The sequence below is a fragment of the Schistocerca serialis genome, chromosome 5 (genome assembly GCF_023864345.2).
Source record: "Schistocerca serialis cubense isolate TAMUIC-IGC-003099 chromosome 5, iqSchSeri2.2, whole genome shotgun sequence".
Classification (NCBI taxonomy): Eukaryota; Metazoa; Arthropoda; class Insecta; order Orthoptera; family Acrididae; genus Schistocerca; species Schistocerca serialis.
In genome coordinates, this window is record NC_064642.1 from 326,461,696 (window position 1) to 326,475,898 (window position 14,203).

Genomic DNA, 14,203 nt, shown 5'->3' on the forward strand with positions numbered 1-14,203 from the left:
CCTTACCTCGACACAAGTCCGCCGTGCGGATGCGTGCCGGGGACCAGGTGCACCTTCCCGCTCCGGAAAGCCGTGCGTTAGACCGCTTTTTTTTTTTTTTTTTTTTTGCCCTTATCATTTTTTTGTAAGTAGGTCAGGGGGCAGAGTGGGTAGGGGTCGTACTTGGAGGCCTGGCAACGGTGTCCCCGTCTCCTGACAGGATAAGGGAGAGGCTGCGGGAAGGAAACATTGTACATTTCAATAATGTTTTTCTTTTTTTTTTTAAGTAGCAATAATATTTTATTTATTCATTTAATTTTAATGTCCCAAAATAAAAATCATATAAAAAAAAGGAAAGAAATATAGGGCCGAAGTGACATCCTCGTCACTTCACTGGGAGTAAATCCTATCCCTCGAAACAACGTAAACCTGGGACTCCCCACCGCTTCGGGGGGTTATGAAACATGCTGCCTAGAACGTTCGCAAAATGCATTTTATATTTAGAGTGGCGTCGGATGATTTCGTGTTGTTCTAGTAGATAATGCCAATAGTCCATGCCCGATATCAAGGTCCGTGAGAGCACGTAGTGCGATGCGTGTCCTCCAATCCATCGGATTGCCGATGTTTTCTGTGAGGGGAAAAAGACAGCGTCGGGAAAAATAAAGCGACCGTCGTGATCGTGGATTCGTCGGTGCGTCGGAGGAGGGCCATGATGCGTTGCGTCAGCCGCCAAACACCTTTTGCCTCACCGCACTGCAGAGAATGTTCGTCGGTGTCCTGCATGCCACATATAAGGCACAGCGGGGAATCTACCATGCGAATGTCGTACAATCATTGACGGTTGACTGTCTTGCGGTTGATTAATGTATACCATGACGATCGCGCTGCTGAGGTGAGGAGAGGTGTATGGACAGCTCGCCAAATCTGTCGCCAGTTTCGTGTTGGTATTTAAGTTCGACAACATTGCCGCGATGATGACGCCGCAAGTATCGATATATCTCACGGGTAGTGGGGATTCTTGAAGAAGGTATCTGTAACTGAACATAACTAAAATCAACAGAAAATCGCGCGACGTGAGAAAGAGGGCGAGATTATGCCTACCGCCACCGGTGGTTCAAAGGACGTGGGAAGAAGCACATCCAGGATGACCGACGTGATGGCGTGTTGCCGTTGGTTCCAAGTTCGTAGCGTCGCTCGCAGGTACAGAGCTAGAGCCTTGTTCCGCACATCCGTGAGGTTAAGTCCTCCAGAAAGGTGTGGGAGAGTTAAAGTCTTGTATATGATCTTTAACAACATTCCTTGGGTGACATAGTACCCAAAGGCCGCCATTAATCTGTAATCAATACCATGTGGCATTGGTAGTACCTGTGCCAGGTGCGGCAGTCGCGAGGCCAGGTGAGCATTAGTGTAGTCCACCCTTTGGAGTAGGTCGTGCGTTCGGAGTGAATTGTTACGTATGTGCAGTCGGACGTGCTGGAGGAGACGTCGATAGCTCGCCGCCGCTGATTGCCGTAGCGATCGGGTGAACAATACACCGAAGCATCGCCAGATGTCTACCGTCGTAAACGGATTGTGCAGAGCGTCCAGCCCTCGACCGATGTGTATGATCTTGGTTTTATTCATGTTGACCCTGCTTCCCGCAGCTACTCCGTACGTAGTAAGAAGGGTAACCACCTTACTTTCTTCGTTCTCCGACCGGACGAGTATCATCAAGTCGTCGGCATAAGCACGACACGTGAAGGAGCTCACACGGAGTCGGACGCCTGTTAGAGTCCGTCTAAGAGTCTGTATCAATGGTTCGAGCGCTATTGTAAACAATATCATCGACAAGTGACATCCTTCCAAACTGAGCTGGAAACAGGAATCGTTCCTACCTCCCTGCCATTGACTCTCACCGTCGAAGAAGCGCCGCGAAGGAGGCGCATGAGGACGGTAATAAAATCCTGTGGTATCGCCAGGCGTCGCATGGTCGAGTCAAGGAAATCATGGTTGATCCTCTCAAAGGCACGATCAAAATCCACCGATACGAACGCCGCTCGCATGCGACAAGCTTCCGTCAGGGAAATTACGTCACGATATTCGCCGAGGATAGAATGTATGTTGCTCCGAACCCCTAGACAAGCGTGGTCTGGTGGTATTGTCTTGGATATTACAATCTTGAGGCTTGCCGCAAACATTCGTGCAAAGATCTCCTAGTCAGTATTGAGCATCGTGAGCAGTCTAAATTAATGGGCGCTGACACTCGCTGTCGATTTCGGTATTGGTATAAGCAGTCCCGCCATGAACTGCGACGGAACGTCCGTGTCAGGGCTCAATAACTCATTATACATCAATACCAACTGGGACACTTTTTTTCCAATGTCTGCTTATATTTTATGACCCACCGTCTAATTTCTTATGGTGGGTCGTATATTGCCACTTAGCCGCTGTGACTGGGTCCGGGGTCCGCAGTGACTGAAAGTAACTCCACACCGGCTCCCTTCCCCACTCACACCGTTGCCCGTGTCCCGCCACGTGGAGGCAGGCTCTGTTTAGATCCATTTGATATCTTTTTTTTGTTGCGCAGCATTACAAAAACTTATAACTAATACAAAATCAAGTAAGATATTAATAAACAAAACGAAATTAAATATTTAGAAAGAAGGAAGGAAGAGAACTGAATAGATAAGTTATAGGTATAATATTGCCCGTCACCTGGTTGTGGGCGGCGGCCCGGGTCTTGGAATGACCCTCAAGATGCTGGCCGTTTCTCACCATGCCTTTAACATCTACCATCCTAAAAACTACCTTAACTAGAAGAGATTAGGGTACGTTAAAGCTAGAAACTAAGACTAAGACCTCCATGTCCAGCCTGCTAAACTATTTACGATAGACAATAGGTAACTGATTTTGTGCTTGGCTCAAAGTTGCTAATGAAAGCGTACTCGTAGTAAAAGTAATAGGGTAATGACGCTAACGGTTTGTGTTGAGCCTACAAGGCTCCTAGTAGAGTATATCAGGCGCAAGCACCTCCCGGCCCCGCCGACAACACAACCTGAACGGTGGTTTTCCCCAATCTACCATAGGTATCCGCCGGGTTGGGCTCAAAAGAGAGGAACCACAATTAAGATCCTTCCATCCAGGACGTGCGCCGCCTCTTACCAGGGGGGCGTAGGTCCCTTGAAGAGGTGCCTAACTTTAAGCTTCAGATCAGAAGTTCTTAGTATAGTGGAGGTTGAGGTATAGGCTGTGTAGGTTGGTTGTACAAACAGTTCACACTGAGCCAATGAGACTCAATGATACCTGGTGTGGCAGTTAGCACCTTGCGGCCCCGCCAGCAACACAGCCTGAGCGGTGGTTTTCCCCGATCTACCACAGGTATCCGTCGGGTTGGGCTCAAAAGAGAGGGACCACAATTAAGATCCTTCCATCCAGACTGTGCGCTGCCTCTTAACGAAAGGCGTAGGTCCCTTGAAGAGATACCTAGCTTTAAGCTCTTATTGGACATAGAGATGCTGTTAACTATTTACATATAAGGTGCAATCTGTTTTTAGGATTGTGTGTGACTTGTGCACCTCTTGTCGGTTGTTCCACTCTGCTCTTTGAATTTGACTTGGTTGACACTATGGATCATCCGCGCTGGACGCTTCAATATCTATGTTGGTGCCCTGGTCTGTATCTGTTTCTTCTTCATCACTCGTGGTGCTAATCATATCTGTGTCCCCCTGGGCATCGTGACGTCTGTTTGAACCGACTTGCCTTCGGTAGGGTCTGTTGCGCAAGTATTCTGTTTGTTGGATCTTTGAGATTTCGTCCGTTAGTTTGTTGAGTTCAGTCCACCTTTCCGGGTCGCATATTATGGCATGTAGTTCGTTCTGTGTGTTCAGGCGATTTATGTGTACTGAGTGTCTTATGTTCGTGCGTTGTCCGCAGAAGAAGACAGTATGTTCAGGGGAACCTTCTTCCCCGCATGTGCATCTATTAGTCTGCTGCAGACTCACGCGGTACAGGTGCGTGGGATAAGGGCCATGTCCTGTGATGAAATGTACCATACCGCGGCTGGGATCAATATGTTTTAGTTTTTGTCTTTCCCGGATGCCAGGGAAGAAGTTGTATACACGGCGGCCTTTATCGATGTTGGCCCACTCGCTCTGCCAGGTATCCACTCGCCATGCTCTGAGTTGGCGTGTTGTCTCAATCGGTACACCAGTGATCTGCCGAACCTGGTCTATTCTCCCCATCCTAAGCCAGTACATTGCTGCGCGGTACCTGATGGTGATATCTATGGGGAAAATTCCCATGACGACACATAGTGCGTCATTTGATGTTGTGTTGAATGCCCCTGTTAGTCGAAGTAGAACACTTCTTTGGCCTCGACGTACAATGGTTCTGTTGGTTGAGAGATTTAACCTGTGGGCCCACGTACTGGCAGCAAAGCATAGTACTGACTCGAAGAGAGCGCAATGGGATGTTCGTGTCACTGACAGGGGTAGTCTGAATTGTTCCGATTTTAGCCTAGCCAGTTTGTGTAGTATCTTTTCTGCTTTGTTTGTGCATATTCGCATGTGTTCGTGAAAGTTCAATCGTTCATCAATGTATACTCCTAGATAGCGTGTGACTGCTAGTCTTTTTATGTTTGTGTCCCCGATTTTGACTATTGGGTTCCTGCACAGGATACCCTTTAGCATTGTATAAGTTGTTTTGTTTCCTGCTATCTTTAATTTATTATCTGTGTACCATTGGGTTATTGTCCTAAGTGTTCCATTGGCTCTTTCTTCTAGCTGAGCACGGTTATTTGCTGAAACTACGACGAGTAGATCATCAGCATAAGCGACAGCTCCATCTGTCAAGATGTGCTCCTCTAGTAACTGTAGGAGCGGTTCTATAACTATGTCCCAGAAGATGGGGCCGCAGATCGACCCTTGGGGACAGCCTTTTGTAATTCGTTTAATCACTTTCTGGTTGTCCATTTGCCAAACGACCGTTCTGTCTCTGCAGTAGTCCATGAAACTATTATACAGAGACTCCCGTACCTGCAGGTGTCTGAGCCTCTTGAACAAGGCCAGCCACCAGAGGTTGTCGAAGGCACCTGAGATGTCTATCATAATTGCAAGTGTGTATTTGGAGGGTGTGTCGTGTACTATTTGGAGTGCTCTGTTCAGAGGTGTACAAAAACCCCTTGCAGCCTGCTTGCCCCTAGCTCCTCTGCAACCATTCATGCAGGTCAGCCTGCCGCGACGTAAACACAGGAGTGCGCGTGTACTGAGGCATAGTGGGTAATGCGGTCGACTTGGGCTCCCGCAAGCCCGGGCTACCTGGGTTCCCGCAGGCCTGCCAAGCTTCACGGGACCCGCTCAGCTTGCTGCGCCTGACAACAGGTTGCGCTGTCAAGCTACCGTGACTAGAGTAGCCAGGTAGTTAGCCCGCAGTTCATTTATCGCAAAGGTGGGGGCGGCACAATGAATAGGTCGAACTTTAGTGAGATTAAAAAAAAATTGACAACTGGCGAATACATGCTGGTAACGAAACAGAGCACAAGTGCCGCATGGGAAACGTTTTCGTGTGTTTATGATGCCGCTTCTAATAAATCGGTAGGTGTGTCTCAATGCAAACTATGTAAAAAGCTCTTAAGTACTTATTCGGGAACATGGAGTATGTTACGACATGTGTGCAAATTTGACAAGCAGTTCCCTCACTCCGTAAATATCTTGAAAGAGGACAAAGATTTAGTGGCCGAAAAGTGCGTCGAAATGTGTGCGAAGGACCTGAGACCATTTAGCAGCATAGAGGGAGAAGGATTTCTTAATTTAGGGCAGACACCGATCGACATAGGTAAAAAATATGGCTCAGTTGATATTAAAAATATTATGCCCTCCCGAGTGACTGTAGTTAGGAAAGTTGAAACCTTAGTTGACGAAGTGCGCAGCAAAATGCTCCCAGATGTAGTGCATGTGATTCGTTCTGGTATATGTGCCAGTACAATTGATCTATGGACAGACAATTACAAAGGGGTGCATTACACGTCCGTGACAATGCATTACATAAATTCAGACTGACGTTTGAATAACTATGTACTGATGTGCTCTGCGTCTGCTGACTGCCCAAAAACTGGCTCGAGTATTCGAAACGAGTTGGAAGATCGCTTAGAAACTATGGGTGTTTCTCATGAAGACACTGCCAAAATTACATTTGTCACAGACCAGGGCAGTAACATTGTCAAAGCTCTCGAAATATATCAGCGTCTTCCATGCATGGCTCATAGTATAAACACAGTCTTGAAACATGTTCTGAGAGAACAGTTTTTGAAAGAAAATGTTCCAAACATATTAGCCATTCTTAATACAGTGCGGGCTACGGTTTCCTACTTCAAGAGAAGAGGTCTGTGTGTGAGACTGAACTCATCTTTAAAGCAGTGGGTTTCAACTCGTTGGAATAGTTATTTTGACATGCTTGTATCAGTCCATTCTCAGATTGATTCAGTGAAGGCTGTCTTACATAACGAAGGTGCCTCTGATAAGATGCTGGGTTATGACCATCATATAACTGGCCAGCTTATAGCATTTCTTACGCCGTTCAAAGAAGCCACAGTTGATCTAGAGGGTGACAAGGAGCCAACCCTACATTTAGTTCTACCGTGGTTTTATGCCTTAAAAGCTCACTGTACTGTACGGGATAACGATGAAGAGGTTTGTAATTTTATTCCATCTAAATATTATAGAAACACTTGTGAAATATGTATGTTGATAAAAAGTATTTTTAGGACATGAAACCTCTGGAACAAGCAGCCGGTGCCTTCCTAGAACAGAAAATGTGCCTTAGTATTGTGCATAAAATTGCAACGTTTATGGTGCCTAACTACCGCACATTAAGAAAGTTAAGCGAGGATGAAAAAATTGATGTTTACTAAGCAGCACAACAGATGTGTGCTGAAGGTAAGCTCCTAAGATAATGCATATATTCTTCATCTACATGTACATGGGTACTCTGAAAGTCACACGCAAGTGCTTAGTTGATGGTTCATCGAACCTCTTTCAACTTATTTGTCTCCTATTCTCGAATTTCGCGCGGGATAAAACACCTACATCTCTCCGTCCGAGCGCTGCTTTTTTGTATTTTATTCTCATGATCATTTCTTCCAATGTAGATGGGACTCAACATTATGTCTTCGAATTCGGAGGTGTAAGTTGGTGATCGAAATTTCATATATAGATCGCGCCACGTCAAAAAACGCCATTGTTGTAATGATTCCCACCCCAACTCCTGTATAATTTCCGCGGCACTCTTTCCTCTGTTTCACAATAATACCAAACGAGCTGCCCTTCTTTAGACTCTTTCGACCTCCTCCATCAATCGTACCAGAAAAGGCTCTCCAACTGCGTAGCAATGCTCCAAAAGAGTGTTTTGTCATTAAAACGCCTACAACATTTTCTGTGTGTCCATTCCTATTTAAGTAGGTCGTAATTGTAATCAGGGGTATTAAGTAGAATCTACAGCCTTTAGATTTGACTGGTTGATCTTGTAAACTAAGTTTAACGGAATTAGTTTAGTACACACACGGATAACCTCGCTTTTTTCATTGTTTATTGCCAACTGCCAATTTTCACACCAAAAATATATATAATATTTAAATCGTCCTGCAGTTAGTTTTGATCTACTGGTGACTTTACTGGACGATAAATGACAGCATCATCTAAAAACTACTATAATTTGAACTATGTGTAATACGATCTTCACATTATTCTGCAAATATTAATTGGAACCTGTATAGTTTGAGTACAAGTGCCCAATCACAGCACAAAGAAACAAAATCCAGGACCGTACAAAATGAAATTTGAGGACTGGGCAGAAGAGTCTCCTCTCTTACATGATGAAGTCAGCAGATACTTGTAGAACACTGTGTGAACGACGGAGATATTCTACAGTGGTGGAAAAATAACTCCCAACGACTTCCTCGACTTGAGTGTGTGGCCAGAAAAATATTAAATATACCAGCAACTAGTGCCTCTAGCGAGAGAATTTGTAGTCGCGCTGGAAACCTAATTAGTGAAAAACGACCACGTCTTAATACAGACAGACTTAACGATCTCGTCATAATTAATTCAAACACTAATCAGCATACACATTAAGAATACAGTAGAACATTAAACAGGAAACTATGCGTTTGAGTGCAAATTTACTAATTAAGAGTGCACTTTTCTAATTGTGCTTTCTGGGCGTCAATTTCTGAGATAGAAATTTTGTAATGCATAGAGTTCATTTTTATTTTAGACTAAACTTTTTGATTTAAATCCTCCCATTTATTATTGATTGTAAACCATTTTCTGTTACTTGTGTTTGCAAGAGTAGCCAAATATTTTTAGGAGTATCTGGTTTGGCCTAAATAATACTTTCAGGGGAACTGAAGAAAAATTTGTAAATATTTTATGTTGAAAAGTGTTCTGCAAAATAAAATATTCAGTTGTGGATAAGGCAATACACATTATGAGTTTAAATTACAATTTATTTTGTTGAGTTCCACACACATTGCGAAATGTAATTTTATTCCTGTATTTCTATATTAAGGGGAATCCCACAAGCAGGGTCAAGATGCTGAAGACCTAGACGATACAAATGCTTTTAAAATGAAGAGCGTCTTTTTCCACGAATGTGTTGTGGTAGGAATATAATGGAAACCCAGAGCCACTCTCCACAGCGTCTACGTCTACGTCATGAGGATTCAGACTCGTCGTTTAGGTCTGTGTAATGAGGGTCTACAGTCGTCGCTTAGGTTTGCATCATGCAAGTAAACACTCGTCGTCTAAGTCTGCATCATGAGGGTCCAAACTATGGTCCCTATGACGCAGACCTAGACTACATGACGCAAACGTAGACGCCGAGAAAAATGGCTCAGAGTCGCCATTGTTTTCCCAGTACTATAGTTTTTAGACGAACTGGATACGTAACAAGTGCTTCGATTTCGTTAAAATGCATTTTGGCAATTTAGAATGATTTTGGCAACTTTGAATGAATTCACAGAACCAGTAAAATACATCCTGGAAAAGTAGTTAAACATTTGTATAACTGGTGTCATACTTGGCTGAAACATACTAAAGTTAAAGAATCTAGACTTCCAAAATCTTAATTTGGTTCTCATTGCAGTACAGTGGATATCAAGGGCGTAGATAATTTATTCTTCTGGGGAGGGGACCAATCTTCTTTTTGTTTTTGGGGGTGGAGGTTCGCTTCTTTAGTACAAATATCCATCCATTTCAGTGTTGAAACCTGCAACACAGACTGCATTGCGTTCCACTAAAACAAAAAACACTATGTTCATGGGCTCGGGGGGTGGGGGGGGGGGGGCACCACTGCTCCCCCCCCCCCCCCCCCTCCCCGTTATCTACGCTCCTGGTCGTTAATTGTAGCTTTTAGTGTACAAATCATTTTCAATGATTGTTCTGCTTGCTACACGAACCTGTTTGAGATGTGATCTGATGGTGGTTCGAATTGAGAATATCCAGCACTGAGAAATTGTGAAGTCTCGAAGAAATCCTTTTATATCTGACAACTAGCTGAAAACCGGGCGTTGCCTGGGCATTTATTTATTCCATACTCTCGTAGTCCATCTTCCCTCCCCTATTTTCTCTCTATCCATTTATTCCTCTGCCACTATCTCTATGTTCACCTCCCCCCTCCCTCCTCATCCCTTGGCCCATCTCCCCCCACCCTCTATCCTTCTCCTCGTCCTCTCTCTGTTGGACTCCGCCACTTCAGTTCATCTCCACCTATCTATGAAAACTCATATATATCTGTCAACTTTTGTGGTGCTCAGTGAAGCAGTGTCAAAGTTTATTGCTAGGCAGCATTTACTGTAATACTTTTGATACGCAGCATTGATAGTTTCGTTATCTGGTGCGCAAACAAATGATGTTGAAGGTGTCCCGACAGGGGAATATGCGACATACAATTGGCCATGTGAAAAACATGATTCTCAAGACTGATGCCTCAAACTTATAACGACTGCCCTTGCGATTTATCTATCGACATGGCAAATGCAAGCTGCACTGGAAATTATAACCGTTTAAAGCCGAGTGGCATGTCGGTCGGAATCATAGCGATACGTGGAATCAAACTGTCTTAACCTTTGTACTTTCTTTTTAAAATTGTGGCTTCGATTACGTTGTTCTTTAGTTTCTTCACCGCAAGTCGGGTGCCATTACAAAGACGTGGCTGGTTTACCTTTCGCAACATAATGATTGCCGATCTGACTTAATTGCAGATTGGGAGGCGGTAATCCGGGCAAATCCAGCGAATTTAAAAATTCCGTAGGATAGTTGACTACATCATCTTGGTTAGTAACGGAATAAAGCGACTTGTATGTCATCAATTTGCCAGGTATCATATTTTGAATCTGAAAATTCATTTCGTTAACATTAAGGTTTTTTGCAACCAATATAACACATTCGCTCAACCAAAACTGGTTAGCAACTGTTAACCGACATTTGTTGTGCGCGAATTGTCAAACACGATGCCAGTAAATGTGTCAGACATCTCTCAAATTTCAAAAAGATCATAGACATTTCGTTTAAAAAATGTATGTATATATATATATACATACACACACACACACACATATATATATATATATATATATATATATATATATATATATATATATATATATATAAATGCACATGGAAATATTCAAAAACCTTCTCCATGGAAACTTGGAGCCAACTTTCATGGTAACCCACAAACGATGTCAAATTCTTTTGTAAGGTACTCTATTCCATGCACTGTCCGAAATACTATGTAGACAGTGATGTTCCTCTTGATGGTCAAGTGTGGAAAGTTTCTTCAAGATCGGACTAAAACTGTAGGCTGGTGTAGAAGTGTGTAAGTAAAGTGCCCTCCGCCATGCACCATTGAGAATTATAAGCAGACAGCGCCCTTCATCCTGCTTTGAATATTAAGTGTGCCAATATTCATCAAGATCGGAATAAAAACGTACAATTTGTTGAATTCCGTTAGGTAAAGTAACCTCTGCCATGCACCCTACGAGATTTTATGTAGACTGTGACCTTCCTCTTGGTTTCAAGGTATAGTGTGCAAAATTTTATCAAGATTGTATGCAATACAAACACACGGACACAATGAAAACGCACTTTCAGTTTTTCTCAAATTTTCTAAATTTTCGGTCGATTTTCCAAAAATTTTGTTTCATAAAAACCTTGTCCTGAGAATTACGAACGCAATAAAAAAATTGCCGAATTGGTCCAGCCGTTCTCGACTTTTATGCTTATCAACATATTTGGCAATTCATTTTTATTTATATAGATAATAAGCCCGAAATATACGCGTAAAGGAAGATTGTACAAATAAAACGCAATATTTTTGACCTGAAATTTGTATATATATGTATAATGTTGGGGTTTGTCTTTTGGTGCTCAGGTAAAATAGAAACTTTTAATTAACGTTCATAATACGACAATGACTCACGCAGACTAAACGGCTGCGTAGCGCAGCTCAGCAGTAATATGGGCAGGCAAGTAAGTTTCCCGCAGCCTGCCCAGGTCGGGTTCTGCTTGGCTTGGCTGGGAGTGAAGCAGCCTGCCCGTTCTGTTGACAACGCGCGGCGGCTTGCCCGCCTGGCCATCGGGCAAGCATGGGCGGGTTAAAAGCGGAACATGTACACCACTAGCTCTGTTAATTGCGTCGTCTATAGATTTCCCTTCCCTGAAGCCATATTGGTGTGGTGTCAGTCCCCGTAGTGTTCGGTGTGCTTGTAGTCCCAACTGGGACACCATTAAATCCGCAAATGCGCGATAAAATTCGAGTGTCAACCCATCTGGCCCAGGGGATTTATGCACCGCACCCTTCGCGAGTGCGCCCCGGATGTCATCTTCCGTTAGGAGTTCTAGTAGCGCCCCTGCATCCGGACCATCCACCTCCGTTTGCATCTGTCGCAAAATTTCTTCTCCTGTCCGATTGTCCGTCGGCGTTCCAGTGAGAAGGAGGCGATAATGCTCCAGAAACTCAGCAGCAATGTCCTGTTGTGACGTCAAGGGCCGACCATCGTCATCATGGTTCAAATGGCTCTGAGCACTATGGGACTCAACTGCTGTGGTCATCAGTCCACTAGAACTTAGAACCACTTAAACCTAACTAACCTAAGGACATCACACACATCCATGCCCGAGGCAGGATTCGAACCTGCGACCGTAGCAGTCGCACGGTTCCGGACTGCGCGCCTAGAACCGCGAGACCACCGCGGCCGGCATCGTCATCATGGAGCACTGTGATTAGGGATAGGCGATTACGCGCATGTCCCTTGGACACATGATGCATGCTAATACGTTCCCCATCGGCGTTGTCCAAGCACCGAGCACGGATCGAAAGTCCCTCCAGTCGACGTCTCGTGATCGATAAAATGCAGGCCTGAATGCGATGGACTTCCGCTTGACGCTCGGGCGATGGGGCCCTGGAGGACAGGTCGCGCAGCACCATGTAGTAATAATCAAGTGTATCTAGGAGCCATTTCGCTTTTTCCTTGCCATACGTTATGAGAGCTCTTCGTATTGCCGGTTTTGCACACTGCAGCCACCATGAAAGAACCGTGCGGTGCAGCGGCAGACGGCGAGTGCAAGTCTGCCATGTTTCTTCGATCCGCTGGCGACATTCGAGATCCACCAATAAGGATGAATTAAGTTTCCAGGAACTACGACTCCGCCAGACCCGCTGCCGTGGGAGGGTTAACGTGCACATATGTGCAAGGTGATCCGTAAAAGCTGTGGGCCAACGTTCAGCAGCCAATACGTGATCTCTTAATCCGACAGAAACATAAATCCGATCCAGTATGCTCGCCGAGTGGCTAGTAAAATACGTGTAGCCCTATAGCTGCCCATGGATCTTTTCCCACGTGTCCATTAGGGCCATGTCCCGGCAGATCGTGTTCAATGCGTGGCAGGAGCTCAAATTAGGAGTTTGATCCTTCGGTGTGACTACACAGTTAAAATCCCCCCCTACCAAGATGTGGTCATACCTCCCATGGAATAGGGGGGCAATCTCCTCCGAGTAGAATCGTGCACGCGCCTGTCGATTGTCAGATCCGGAGAGTGCATAGATGTTGACGATACGAATGCCATTCACGGTCATAGCCAAACCCCGAGCCGAAGGAAGGTAATCGAGGTCACACATCGGAATCCCTTCCCGGACTAGTACCGCTGTGCCACGTCCTCCATCTGGAGTCGGCGCTAGATGAGTGTTGCATCCATGCACGTCGGGTAAAGCAGCATTGCAGGTTTGGTTCAAATGGTTCAAATGGCTCTGAGCACTATAGGACTTAACAGCTATGGTCATCGGTCCCCTAGAACTTAGAACTACTTAAACCTAACTAACCTAAGGACATCACACTACACCCAGTCATCACGAGGCAGAGAAAATCCCTGACCACGCCGGGAATCGAACCCGGGAACCCGGGCGCGGGAAACGAGAACGCTACCGCACGACCACGAGCTGTGGACATTGCAGGTTTCCTGCATCAGCAGAATATCAACGCCTGTGGTGTAAATCATGTCCCGGAGAAGTTGCATCTTTGCAAGCGAACGTGCGGTGTTAATGTTCACTGTGCCCACCTTATATGCTTGATTCGTTGTCGTTGTCATGCTCGTGTCATGTCATTAATAACGCCAAGGGCTTCAGTCCACTATTCGTGCTCAGCGGGGTGCCCGCCAACGGGTTGCCCTCCTTTGTTGTCGTTCCGTGGAGTTCATCCTGTAAGTGAGTGGTCATCATTTGGGGGGGTCAGTTCCTGTATGTCTTAGACTGGTTGGTTGGTTGGTTTTTTGGGGGAAGAGACCAAACAGCGAGGTCATCGGTCTCATCGGATTAGGGAAGGACAGGGAAGGAAGTCGGCCGTGCCCTTTCAGAGGAACCATCCCAGCATTTGCCTGGAGCGATTTAGGGAAATCACGGAAAACCTAAATCAGGATGGCCGGACGCGGGATTGAACCGTCGTCCTCCCGAATGCGAGTCCAGTGTGCTAACCACTGCGCCACCTCGCTCTCTTAGACTGGTTCCGCCCAGTCGCAGTGGTCATCCATCCGAGAAACGTCCTCTGATGTATTTCGACGTGGCTGCCGGGACATTGGTGTCCCTGACTCCGTCGTCGGCAGCGCTGGGGCAGTCGGTGTCAATGAAGAGGGACCATCTGAAAGGCAGGACATCCGGTCACCATCTGACGGAATCCCATCAGCGTCCTCTAAAGGCA